At 42.0% G+C, this 13,832-nt stretch overlaps 1 long non-coding RNA gene across 1 annotated transcript; it reads right to left on the bottom strand.

Moving 5' to 3' along the window:
* Positions 1 to 7,037: 7,037 nt before the first annotated feature.
* Positions 7,038 to 13,377, bottom strand: LOC309678296. Its single transcript, XR_014269743.1, has 3 exons — positions 13,258 to 13,377; positions 10,170 to 10,349; positions 7,038 to 7,125 (listed from the first exon to the last, which is right to left on the bottom strand). It is a non-coding gene; the product is annotated as an uncharacterized lncRNA (long non-coding RNA).
* Positions 13,378 to 13,832: the final 455 nt, after the last annotated feature.

Here is a 13,832-nt window from a genome sequence, read left to right as displayed (position 1 = left end):
TCTGATTTTTCCAAATATATCATCAAGGCTGGTGAAAGATACTGCCTCTCCCTATCATTCTTGCTATCCTGGAAATACTGTTCTGTACTTACCTACCATGAGGAGTTACAAGGCAATTAAATTACCGAAAGAGTGAGGCCTGGGGAGGTTCCTGTACCACCAGTGAATAGCACAAGAGAAAGATAACAACTGCTGATGGACACACTAACTTTTCCCTTCTTAGCAGTGTTTAAGGCACACATCTTTTGCAGTTTCACTCCCTCGTTTACCACTGGATTCAGTGGATGTGCCCCAAGTTTGACAGGCAGCATGATTTTACTTATTATAAAGCAGACATGAATGTCAGAAGGAAGAGAAATGTATTTGCAAATGACCCCAATCAGTGCTAAGCTAAGCAGCCGCTCTCTTTGGATGTCGCTAGAGTTATGGCAGTTTGTCACGTGAATATGATTCCTCTCCTTTCTCCAGACAATGCTTTAAAAACCAATTCAAGAATACAGTGATTAATACTACCAGCAGTCACAGTTTTTCTGTGAAATCAGCAACACAACATTTACCACATTGGCTGAATGAAGTGACTTCCCACTGGGGCAGGGAGACAAAGGGCTGAGATCAGGAGGTAAACCTAGGGCGCTAGCAAGCCAACATGGGGAACAAAAAATGAGAAGGAAAAAAAAAAAAAAAAAAAAAAAGAGTTAAAAAGTGAATAATTAGCGTGAGCACAATCAAAGCCAATGCAAGAGGCCACACGCTACACCAGTGCAGATGTATCGCACTCAGGAGTGTGTTTATTCCCTTGATCACAGCCCTTTCTTGTTGAAATGCATGCTATGAAGTTCGCTTTGACAACTCTGAAAAAGCCCTCCCTAAACAAGCACAATGCGATAAGAAGCAAAATTCAGTTCTCCTTTACGACTGATTTTCCTTCAACCTCTGTCATCTCCAAAGGAGATATCGGAGTAGTTAAAGTTACTGGCTAATCTCAAGCACCTTCTGAAAGTACGCTCTAAAACTTGTCTATCCAAAAGAGCCCTGATCTCTAAAAATCGCTATCAAAACCTGCAGTAAAACAGCCATCCACCCATTCTCAGCCCTTCTCACCGTAACTCAGAGAGATACGTAGCCATGCTGACATGTGTTGAAAGCAAGCCAGATTTCAAAGGCGGCCATCTGCATGCAAAACTTGCTCTGTTTTCCTTGGCTGAAATAATGCCTACTTCTCTTTTCTTAGTTGTTTGTGCGCGTGCCTATGCGTGGCCTGTAATAGCGCTTGCTTGAAATGGGCGTAGAAGAAAACATATCACGAGCTTAAGGTTGGAATAATGCCCCTAAGTATATCCACCCCTTTTGCCCCAAAAGGAAAACTTCTCACCAATGCGGTCATTGCCAGGAAGGTGTCATGTTTTAGGACTTGGTATTTTTTGTACATTGAAATAAAGAGATTTATAAGCTTTTATATCCTGATTTCACCCATTTTCTGTTCTCTGTCCCCTGCTGTTCTTATGCCTGCACCTCCTCCTCCTTTTTGTTCCATACAAGACTAGTTTTTCCTGCCGATTTTCTCTGGACCCTTGAGGTGAATCTGCTTCTAACATATTCTGAAAGTAGTACATTCTGAGAATAATTTATCTAAAATTTTGAATTCTACCCTTGAATCCAGTTCTTGATGCTAGCACAGAAGATCTCCAAATCCCTGTTTTAAAGAAATAGGGATAGGTGGAAGAGTCATCAAAAATAATGGGCCAGACAACGCCACTGTTCTCTGTCAGGAAGGGGGCTGCTGCAGAGAAGCAGGAATTGCCATTTTAAGGGACAACTCGCACTGTATTTTTGGTAAGAAAAGGAACCACAACTGTCACAGCATGATCGCGCTAACTTCAAAGCAAGCCAAAAGCTGAATTATTATCATTCAGTCCCAGGAAAAATGCATTTGCGAATCACCCTCACTGTGCACAGCCCAGATGTCCTGTGTCCCTTCCCTGAAAAAACACAAGTGCTCTATTATTAGTAAAGGGCGGTGGCAGCAGCAGCAGCAGCCGCCTCTACCAGAGCTGGGAGAGGAGCACTGGCAGGGCTGGAAAGGTGGTGGCTGTAGCTGAACACATTTATTTGCTGGCTCATCAGCGAGCCTGGCCAGGACTTGCACGGCTTTGCGGACCAGCTGCAGCCTTAAGGGACAAGCTCCATAAAGTCGCAACAACAAAGCTGTTCTGTGCTTATTTAAGCAAAACTCTCCCTCTGAGGCAGAGTCTGAGAGCTCCCCACGGAAAATGTATTTACATATTTGAGTGATACATCACTCAGTTATGCGAATGTTTCTCGGGACTGTAAATCTGGTAGCTAGTCTAAATCTGTGATCCCACTGTGGTTTTGTAGCTTCTTCCCTGTTACAGGCAGAGAAAAAATTAAATAGATAAACCCTATTAAAAGTGACTATTTTTCTTACTGCTGAAGAAGAAACAGTCGCAAGATGAGCTGTAATTTTTTCATCCAGATGGTAGAGAAGTTTGTGACTGTTTTTAGCTCTTGGACCACAGACCATAGGCTTTGAAGACTTGCAGTCCCCCACACACCTCTCTCTCTGAAAAACGAAGAAAAAAAAATAACGTTCTGTCTTCTAGTCAACAAGAAGGCTGGTTTTGGTCATCGAAGCAGCTTAAGTCTATGAGACAGCTCAAGTCCAGTCCATTAGAGATTCGGGGAATCAATGGAAAGACTTTTACTATCAAGTGGTAGGGAATGGAAAAGCGCCGTATCCATTAAAGCATAGGACTCAGATCTTCTAGGAAAGGTCTCTGGACATCTGTGCTATGCATCCCTTACGCTGCATCGGAGCGGGGGACCCTAACACATCTGCATGGGATTTACAGGATAGGAATTGCATGGGGTAAGAGAACAACTGCGGCGGTTTGTCAGCGGCAGTATTCTGCAGAAATGCACTTCTAGCGAAAGGAGAGGGGCAGACCCTTCCCCCTTCGCAGGAACAAAAAGTTTTAACAAAATTATCTTTTTCTCGTGTGACTGAAATGGGAACCTGGGCAGCTGTGATTCAAACGCAGGCTCGGAGATGTGGTTCACAAACATGAGCGCTGTGGTCCTCAGCGCTGTAACAGCAAAGAGTGTCCGACCACAGCAAGAGCACTAATACTGTACAACGCAACAAGACTGCTCCAGCTGCGGCCTTGTGCACTGAGGGGTTTTTAGGCTGGAGTCCTTTTGGTGGAAACCCTCAATAGGTCCAAAATGCTGAAGGAGTTACCTAGACCCTTTGTGGGGCTGTACAAACACCTCTGCGGACCTTGCTGAAAATGCTGTCCTGTGGAAGCAGTTTTCTTCTTGTACTTCAGAACAAACACAGAGGACGGTGAGCCCTGCACGAAGCCATCAGCGTTCAGTGCTGGGCCCTACTGCCGCTCTGGAGTTCAGAAGAGAAGATTATTCACCTTTCTTACTGCTGATGACTTATTTCCAGCAGGGATTCTGCTGCTGCTGATAAATTCCTCAATCCCATTGTCCAACCCCACCCCCCCACGCTTTATCTCTCTACTCTGGGCTCCTTCTCTCCCCGTCAATGAGCAACCCTTGGGACGGGGGGGCAGGAGAGCTGATGAAACGCTTGGATTACGGCAAGACGGGGGAGAGCAGGTGGAATTGTAAACAGCAGCAGACACGAGAGAGGAGACCCAAAGACACGAACAAGTAGCTTTTGTTTCCAGCTGCAAGCAGTGTCAAGTTATTCTGGCAAGACCAAAATTACAGCTAAGGCAGGCCAGATCTCTGTTATTCCTGGCGAAAAGAGGAATTGGCACCATCAGCCTGTAAACACTTCTGTGAGGCAACCGAGGGTTGGCAGGTGACAGATTTCACCTGGTGACTTGACTGGAGAGAGAGACAGAGACTGCCAAATGTGGCAAGAAAGCAGGAGAGCAAAGGCAGGGGGCTGCGAGGGGAGGAATAAAAAACACTTCAAAATCCAAAGTATCTGTTCATCCAGAAAGAGCATACATCGTCTTCTGTCTGTACGTACCCAGCTTTCCCCTGGCAGGTACAACAATAGAGCTCCCAGCTCTGTCCTTGGCAAATCACTTTATTTTGCTGTGCCTCCCTCTGCTATCTGGCGATGGCCGCTGGCACACACGCTCCTTTCATCGCGTGACTTCGTTTGCCTGGTCAGGCTGTAAATTTTAGGTGCAGGGACACCCATGCTCTCATTCTCTTCGTGAACCAGGTCTGGCAATAGTCAGGGGCCCTTCTCCCTCCACGAGAGCCCCCAGGTGCTGTGGTGACTAAGTCAGTGCATATGTTGATTTGAACGTTCTGGGTGCCTTCAGCAGCAAATCCAGCAGCTGTGGCAGTGGGACACTGCTGAGGCTGAAGATGCTCTGAAGCTGTTAACACCAAAGCAGAGGAGAAAACACATTTAAGGATAAATGAACTTTCATCTTCACAATTTCTTAGCAGGGAAAGAAGGAAGGAGGATAAACAAGTAGATCAACAGCAACTGAAGTGGATGAGGTACTGAGATCTTTCCAAGGACATGCAGATCTAGACCCAGAAGAATGTTTGGGGTACCAAAAAGTAACATTGTGATGCTCCCAGAGCAGACCTCTGGACTAGGTGCCCAAACTTCTTGTACAGGCCCTCATGAGCAAAATAGCTCTCTGTAATTCTTTTCTTTAAGGCACTGTGAAGAGGAGATTAGTATCGCTATTCCCAGAGGAGGAAACTGAGGCACAAGGAGGAGAAATGACTGGGCCAAAGACACAGCCCGATTCAGCTACAAGTTTGCCCAAGCTGTGGCTATTCTTTTGTGCAAACAAAGGAGAGAATCATGCTGTTCTGGGTTAGGCACACACAACCCAAACTCCCTTTAGTTGGTTCACCAGCAACAAAACCTGCAATGTCCTCAGTGCTGCTAATCTTTTCTGAAAGGTAGGGTTTGACGGGACAGGTGAAATATTTTCTAAAATCAACTGAGTGCATTAAGAAAAGAAAAAAAAAAATTAAGACCTGGGACATAAAAATTTTCAACCAGGTCAGAGACAGAGCTAATGCTTCTACATCAGCTGAGAAGGGGTGGAGTACAGTCCTGCTAAGAGACAATCTTATTATGATGTTTAATTTAACAATTTAAAAGAGTAGTGGAAGGTCAGGCATTCTCATTCAGGCCATGATTTTGTTTGGCAGCAATGCTATGAACGTAGAATTTCCCAAGCTTGTCCTGATTTCCCTGCAAAGTTGTGGCTTAGAGGTTAGAAGTGGAGAGCTTAGAGTTGGAGGACTTAGAGATGGAGGGCTGTTTGGTGAAAATTGTTCTTGCAACAGATTCTGGGTGTTGCTGGTCTCTATTGTACCAGTTGTTTGGTTTCACCTACCTCTTATCAGAGGACTGTTATCTACTCTGGAAGTATATGATATGTAGATGTATAAACAGAATCAGAGCTTTCAAAAATAGTGTTCTTCATTTTTTTTTCCCCGGTATGCAAGCTGAAAAATACAGACACATTTCTGTCTTGTAGTGCAAGTCAGCTGATTCAGAACCGGAGATGGACTTTAATTAGAACATTTAATCTTCAAAGACACCATTGTATCAATGTCATATCATTGCCCTAGGATATTTCCCAGAATGACATGTGTTTTCCAAGTTACATATATGTGTATATATACACAATTTTTTTTCTTAGAAGGGGTTCACTATCTACATACTATACATATGCCGGGAAAAGCATTCATTAGTGAAGATGCAAATGCTGAAAAACGAGTGGAAAATGAGGATGTCATTGCTAGAGGTCCACTGCGTAAAGCCAAGCTGGAAGAGGGATACAGGCTTCCAGGTAATGCTAATGGTGCAGAAGAGGATGTCTTACGTGAAAGGACTCTGGGGAGCAGCAGCACTGGGTCGGGTGTTGGAGAGGCAATGAGGGTGCCTCTTCCAAAACCTCTCAACCTAAATTACAATTGGTTTAGTGCCTGTAACAATTTCTGCAGTCAGGACAGGAATGAACAACCTACTCACTGTTTACTTCCCCCGAAGGTACTAGTGCAAACAACTCATTTTACTGTGGTTTCGCCTATAAACGTATAACCTTGGACCAGGATGTTACATACACAACATTACTCCCACAGAGAGATGTTGTGACAGTGACATGCTAATTCTGGTGTCCTGCCAGGGATGTACTGAATGCAGTTTTTAGGAAAATAAAGGGAGAGGTAATTGCACAATATGCAAAGGCTTTTGTAATTTTCTTTAAAGGCTGAAGAAGGGTTTTATTTAAGCAGGGAGACAATAGGCAAAGCCATTTGAAATTCACAGAGGTATCAGTGCAGAATGGGAAATGAACTAACAGTAGCTACAGGTCAGTGAAGGTTGCAAAAGAAAAAAAAAAAAAAAAAGAAAACCCAGGTAATTATCCTTTCTTTCCTAATTAACCCTTGCTTTCAGTTTCTGCCCAGCTTTCCAGTCCTGAGGGAGAACGTGCTTGCAAGACAGATGCCAGGTGATCCAGTTCAAGGTGTCCCATCACTTCTGAAGCACGAACAAATTGCCTGAATTTGAGAATAAGTTGGCAATTAGAGCACAATCTGCTGTCACGTGTTATTTTTAGATCAAGGGAACGAGATATGTGGCCACAAAGGAAACCCCACCTGCACGCTTCGCTTCTAAGGCTGAGGACAACTTTTTTCTCGTAAAAGGCGCCACTCCCCTACATAAGCTAATTTTGACAGGCTTTCAGAAAGTCAAGCTGCCCTCTGCAAGCCCGTGCAAACTCTCTGCTGAGTAATATTGAAACTTCAGTTTAGAAGCTAGCTCTTGCTGGTGTTCGTAAAAGATGACCTGTAGAACTGCGCTTTGCTATGCTTAAATGACCTCTATTTTTCTCTTTTCTTTAAATGGTCCTATCTAGCCTAATCACTGACAAGGAAGAGAAATTCTTGTCTGGCATTCTCCAAAACCAGCAAAGCTTTCTTCAGAAAGAGTAACAGGCAAATGTGACTCATAATTTACCAAATCCATGTTAGGGAGGAACCAGCTATCCTGCAGGAAAAGGAGCTGTCATAGGTTGATCTAATCCCCGCTAATTCCAGTCAGCGCACAAAATCTTCCAACGCTACCAGAGACAGTTTCTGGATGGAGAGAAAAAGGAGTTTTCATGTTGCACCCAGCCCCTGCTTTCACAACATGGAAATAATTCTTACATGTCACGGAAAATTAGGAAGGATAGCTTGAACAGGATATGAAGCGGTTAATGCTAGGAGCTCTTTACAGCTGTCCACTTCTCGATCATTCCTCCCAGTCAAAGCCTCCTGGAAAAATTTAAATTTCTCTACTATAACTCAGACATGTATTCTACAGAGCAGAAAGAACGATGGGAAAATTAAACCCACACATTAGACTAAAGTGTTTCCCTGCACCAGGAAGATGTGTTACATCCACAGCAGTAGAAGAACAAGCAGTTGATGACTGTGCATCACAGGACAGGATGGGGCGGCTGAATTATTATTGAGCCGGAGTGTACCTTCTCCTGCTAGGCAGTAAAGCTGCATTTCATAGGTGTCGTTTGTAATGAGAGACAAGATTTGTATTCATCTGCAGGTCAGGTCTTTAATGAGATTCATTTCTCTGGTCTAAGTCACAACTAGAGCTCTCCAGCAGCCAGTGTATCACCTCCCCAGCCACGGGCCTTCCAAACATCGGATGCAAAGTGCACAGCAAAGCACCCTCTTGCTTTCCCTTATCATCACTGATTTGCTTGGGATATGGCACACGCTGTTACCCACAGAGCCATGAAAAATGTGGAACCTGTGACCGGAAAGAGCTGCTGCAGAGCTGGGATGCTGCCAGAGGGTCTGGGTCTGTGTCTTTGAAGGGGAAAGTGCTCCGCTTGCCCCAAATCTTCACTGAAGAAATGGTGTTATTCAAAAATGCAGTCCAAGGGAAGGCCTTTCCTAAGATTAAGGCTTTCTTTGCAAATAAGAGTTTGTTGCAAAATAAAATGCGATAAAAACCATAAAAAGAAACCACCACCACCAACAACAAAAAACAACCAAAAAATACCCAACCCTAAACTAGATTCATGTGGCTGTGGTTGTATGACCTAGCCCAGGACTTTGTGTTAGAGAGCTGTTAGTTCTCCTAGCGTACCAGACTTTTTTTTCAGGCAAAACTACGAAATAATGCAATAGGAAGCTGAATTCAAGTGGCACCTTAATCCTTATCTTTCCTAATTTTTGAGTGATTTAACAACATTCTTTAATGCTGTGTTTAGGGTCTCTGATTGAGTACGTAAATGTCATGCCTGTTTGCTGAATCCAGGTATCGTCTATACTTCATACATAGCCTGCAACCACTTTAATAATAGCACTTAAATAAGTCATTGTGCGCCTGCACAGAGGCTTCACATGATCCATTTTAGAGGTGTCACCCAGAGTCACACAGTCCAACCCGCTCCTTTGCAACAGCCCTGGTGTCCTGGCCATTGGGAGCCAGCAGTGTTGCCTGGCATCCTCCCCAAAAAGTCAAGAGTTTTCACAGGCTCAGATGCTCAGCAGATGCTCTTCTACTCAATCTGTGACGCAAGCACCAATGTCTGACCAGAGAAGGGAGCCAGATTAGACAACTTGAGCATAGAAAGGAGCAGAATTATTGGAGCCCTAAACAAGACCATTTAAAAGTTTGTTTGTTTTTTTCCTTAGAAAGTCCTTCCTTTTCCCATTTCAGTCTCTTGTGATGTATCCTGAAGCTCCTCAGTGTGACTGACTCGCAGAAAGGGACAGTTTACCTAAAAGCCAGTTTCAAAACACTTTAAGTCATTCACAAACATTTAATATTGTAACTAATGACAATGGCTGCATTCAAAAGGAGCTTTATCCACTAGTCCGAAAAGCAAAGCAAGGAGACAGAAAAATGAAGCTGGTTCATTTTTAAATAACATTTTTTGCCATAGCTGTTTTCTTCTGTGCTGCTTATTTCTAGCGTTGCTTGAAATAAGAAGTGCTGAAATACATACAAAATAAGCTATACTATTTCTAGCCAAGCCAAAAATACCTGGAAACCAAAGCTTACCAAGCAACACTGTTCTCAGTAAGTTCAGAGGAAGATTAAAATCAGATGCAGCTTTTGGGAACCTTACTCAAATGAAATCTCCAAACCTAACAAAGTTTAATTATTGTCAGATATTCTGCTCAAAACCATGGCGGTGGTGAAACTTCATGAGAAGACAACCCAGGATCCACCTTGTGTAGAAAAATACCTGGCACTGCAAATATTAAGATTCCTCTCCAGATCAAAATATAAGTTGCTTTAAATGTAACTTATTAATAGAGCCCATGTAGTTTTTCACACAGCTAACAGAGTTGTAGAAATAAAGTAAACTCTTAAAGTGAGGTTTTGTTTTCCGTGTTTTGGTAGCCACGGGTATGAGATCACTCAGACACTTTGGGGTGTAATCCAGATTTGTTTCACCTACAGGAATAAAACTAATTAACGGAACACCTGGTGAAAGAATAATAATTGTAATAATAATAACAACAATAACAACAACAACAACAACAACAATAATAATGGCTTTTCCAATACTGTATATATAAAAGCAAGAAATCCTAAAGCTTTGAGGTCTACTAAGATTTCCTTTTGCCTTCCCTCCCTCTCCACTTGTTTCTTTTACACTTAGTTATATCAAAAATGTCCATTTCAGCAGGTAGGACAGTTTACCTTCCTCTAAAGCCCATTAATCAAGTGAGCTTTTTGCCCTTGAGGTGTAGGACGTCCCTTCTTCAGTTTCAGTCTTACTTGACATTGTTAGTGCCCCCACAGAGGCCTGCAAAAGAAAACTAAATGTGTCCGAGCTAACAGGAAGCAAAAAACCTAGCTGGAGATAAACAAGGTACCTATGGTACCTCTGAAATTCTCTGTGTGCTTTTAAGAGGGCTCTCTAAAAAAGAAAGGGGCATATCTTATAATAACTGAAACGGAGAACTTCCATCTCAGAGCCATCAGACATTTAATATCACAGCATTAACTATTTATTATGAGGGTATATGGAACGGTTCTATAAATGATGAAATAACTTCTCAAGATACCAAACCAAGAATACCGGAAAAAAAACATTTTCTTACATAGATCAACCACTGACTTACAAGTCTGCTGTTGAAGGCCAAAATGCTCTTACAAGTCTGCTGTTGAAGGCCAAAATGCTCTCAGCTCACTGAAGACTGTACACGTACATCTAGGGTCTCATAGCCGTTTTTCCCAGGTTATGGGAAACAGTTTTCCCATTTTTCTCTTTTCTTTTTTTCCCCCATCTCTCCACTGATGTCCATTTCCTTTGTCAGCCTCAGAATGAAGAATTCTGTAATAAAAATGACAGAGAGAGTTAGATGATTCATATCATTCGCTGTGTATCATGTGTGGCATGGAACATGTACACTAAAAAACTGCATTTTATCACATCAAGAGATTACAGTTGTCACAGGCCAGTACAGCACAGAATAGGAAGGAATATGTCATAGCAATGATGCTGTTAAGTGTTGAAACAAGTGTTTTATGTGTTATCAGTTGATAAGCAAGGTGAGAAGATGATTAAAATTAAGTACAGTTAAAAGTCTTGTAGAGTCAAAGCTTTATCATGTTTCCAGGCATTCCTTCCTAGAGCTGTAATTATTTGTATTTCTCTTTTGTAACTCAATAAAAACCTATTAAGTATGGAAGAAAGGAGTGGATTTGCTTGCAACACAATAAAGTTAAGATTTAACTGATATTTTGTTGCAAGTACTGGAGAAATGACCTTTCTGATTGTTCACAGCTCATCTTTTTCTCCCTAATAATGTCAAATAGCTCATGGAAGCCACTTTTATGGTTGATGTGCTTATTCATATTGCAGCCCCTTAAGGATATGATATGTATTTGTAACCAAGATTGCTCTTCAGGTTTTTATATTGTCTTATTATTTAAGAAATAAAATATCTAGAAACCTCCTGGATTGCTTGCACCCCACTCTTGTCCCTCCAGCAGACACTGGGGTGGTTGAAGTCTCCCATGAGGAACAGGGTCTTGATCATGAAGTTTCTTCCAGTTGCCTGAAGAAGGTCTCACCTATTTCTTCTGACTAGATGGGCTGCAGCGGACACCCACCACCGCATTGCCCATATTGATCTTTAATCCTGACCCATAAGCTCTTGACTGGCTCATCACCCATCCTGCGGTACAGCTGTGTGCATTCCCACTCCTCTCTCACATAACAGGCAACTCCCTGCCTCTCCATGCTGGTCCATCCTTCTTAAAAAGCCAGTACCCATCCATTGCAGTGCATCCCCGTGATTCCAGCGAGATCACAGCTACCTGCAGACACCTAGCTCCTCTTGGTCGCTCCCCATGCTGCCTAGAGTTCCTCTGGAGTTACCGGGTTTAATTCGCAGCACTGATAGCTCCGCAAATAATTTGTGGCCCCAGTCTCTGAAACGTGTGTGCTGTACGTTTGCTCTTCTCCTGGGAGTACCAGGAGTAACTAACACGGAAATAGAGTGGCCACATGCGTCTTCCCACGCACCATGGAAATAGATGCTTTTGCAAGCCTTGCCTGCTTCTGCCTTTTCGCCTCCTTCTGCATTTTTATGTGGGTCTTGGAACACAATATTTGAAAAAAAGATTGTATAACCCCCTTAGGCGAATCTTTGGTCACTCTGCAGAATTAGGCAGGTGACTGCAACCAGTCAAGCCACTGTGGTTTGCCAAACCCCCGTTCAATGGCTGAGCTACAAAAGCAGACTACAGGCGGGGTCCTGGCCACTTACACTTGCAAAGCGCTCTTTGAAGTCATCTTTGTGACCGTTTCACCTGTAAAATGGACAACCTGGATTAAAACTGGAAAAACATGTTTGACTGACTGAGCACGATTTGCACTACTGTAGCCCATTTATGGAGGATGGCTTTCTCAGCTGTAACAGTAGGATTGTTCTCCAATCATCCGATTATAGCCTGCGTTTGACTTGAAGACCTGAAAGGAAAGTATTCCGTCCTACAACACGTGAAGAAAAACTAGGATAATCGAGAAGAATCTTGCAAGTTATTTGTTTTCTGTGTGTATGAATTCAAATTACAAATGGATGAAATGTTAGCACTCCCTCAAAATGCAACATATAATCTGAATTATCCTATGGGTCTAAGGGACCTCAGGAGATCTAGTCCAACCTCCACGAGAAACTTCAAACTACAACCTGATGCAGATGCAGCTTTGTGACCAGGAGGGATGAGATCTCTAATGGACATATTTGACCATTGAAGCTGATGAAGTAAATCTTGCTATATCAGATCTTTTGCTGGTTTTGTGGGTTTTGTTTGTTTGTTTGTTTGTTTTTTGTTTGGTTGGTTTTTTTCCCCCCCCTCTCTCAGGGTGATGGCTGGACTGATACAAAGGATAACTCTCCTATTGTAGCTGTATTCACTCTTGCAGCATTTTTTTAGTATAGCACACTAGTAGCCTTGCTAATGTAGAGATGTCCTGCAGCTAAAATTATCATCTGGTTTCAAATTTGAAAAATGTAGAGTTTACATGCAGACCATGATTTTTTTTTTTATTTTCTCATCATTTGTTACAAATAAAAAGACAATAATATTATTGGGTTTGTACCTTAAGCACAAACAAATCACAGAAGATAAATTATCCTGAAATGATATTTTTTGGAAGTCAGGGAACAATAGCCTCATAGCAGAGAGGAAAAAGTCTATTACAACCCAAATGTGTTTATCAAGGGATACCACAATACCTCAGGCCATGTTATTTCAAACTAATGGGGCCTGTAAACACACTTTTCTTGGTATATCTTATTTGTATCTGCTGAAATCATATACAGCTGTGAAGCATTGCCAGAAGTGGTACTCTGCAGAGAAATCTCTGGTTAGGAAGCTGCAGAATTCTCATAATTTGAATTAACAAAAATGAACGGGGGAAATATCTAAAGCCAGTTGGCAAGTGTTTTTTTTTGTATAAATCCCATTTTCCTAGGAGTAAAGATCTATTAATCAGCAATGTTACATGATTGAAACAAAAATCTATTAAAAAAAAAGTAACCGTGTCTGAACATCTATAGAATCACAACCATAGTACTGTGAATACAGTTAAATATGAAACTAATGAAAAGGGGCTAGTAATGGCAGACATGATTTCTAAGTGGGAATGGAAATAAACTGTATTGCTATAAGCTATTTTCGTACTAGAACACTAAAACAGGCAGCGTGAAGACAAAGAAAAAAAGTATTACCTTTTTAACTAAATTAATTACACCAGCATGTAGACTGTGCCTACGTAAGGCATCAGAACTGGACTTCAACCAATTGAAGAGCTTTGTGATTTTGACACAGTTCAAGATCCAACATGGCTCTCGGAACCAGTTTTTTATATTTTTCAGGCTGTTTGTAATCTCTTTTTCATAGACTGAGCTGTCACAGTGACTCAGTAGAATTCTGCAGGGTAGTCAGTTTTAGGATCAATACAAAGAGTTGCAGGTGATGTGTCCTTGGAAAAAAGAAAAAAAAATATTTTTTTATAATTTTCTTTTCAGAATTTCAAGCATTTGTTATGTTTCTTATCCAGGCCCATTATTTTTCAATAAGCTGTACAGATAGGTTGCCTTCAATGAGCACAATAGCTGATGAAAACACCTATGAAGTATGCTGAATGACTCGGTTTCAGAGGCCACCGAATCCAAATTCATCCTTTAAATCCCAGAAAGACAACCTAACTAATCATTCTAGAAGTGACTAAAAATGCTTAAATCCACATAAATGAAATAAATATGTATTCCTTGTATGCATTTTTTTGTTAGACATGCATTTT

This window comes from Vanellus vanellus (genome assembly GCF_965231255.1).
Source record: "Vanellus vanellus genome assembly, chromosome: 1".
NCBI lineage: Eukaryota > Metazoa > Chordata > Aves > Charadriiformes > Charadriidae > Vanellus > Vanellus vanellus.
The sequence above is the reverse complement of the archived record's forward strand: the minus strand, read 5'-3'. Positions and strand labels throughout refer to the sequence as shown.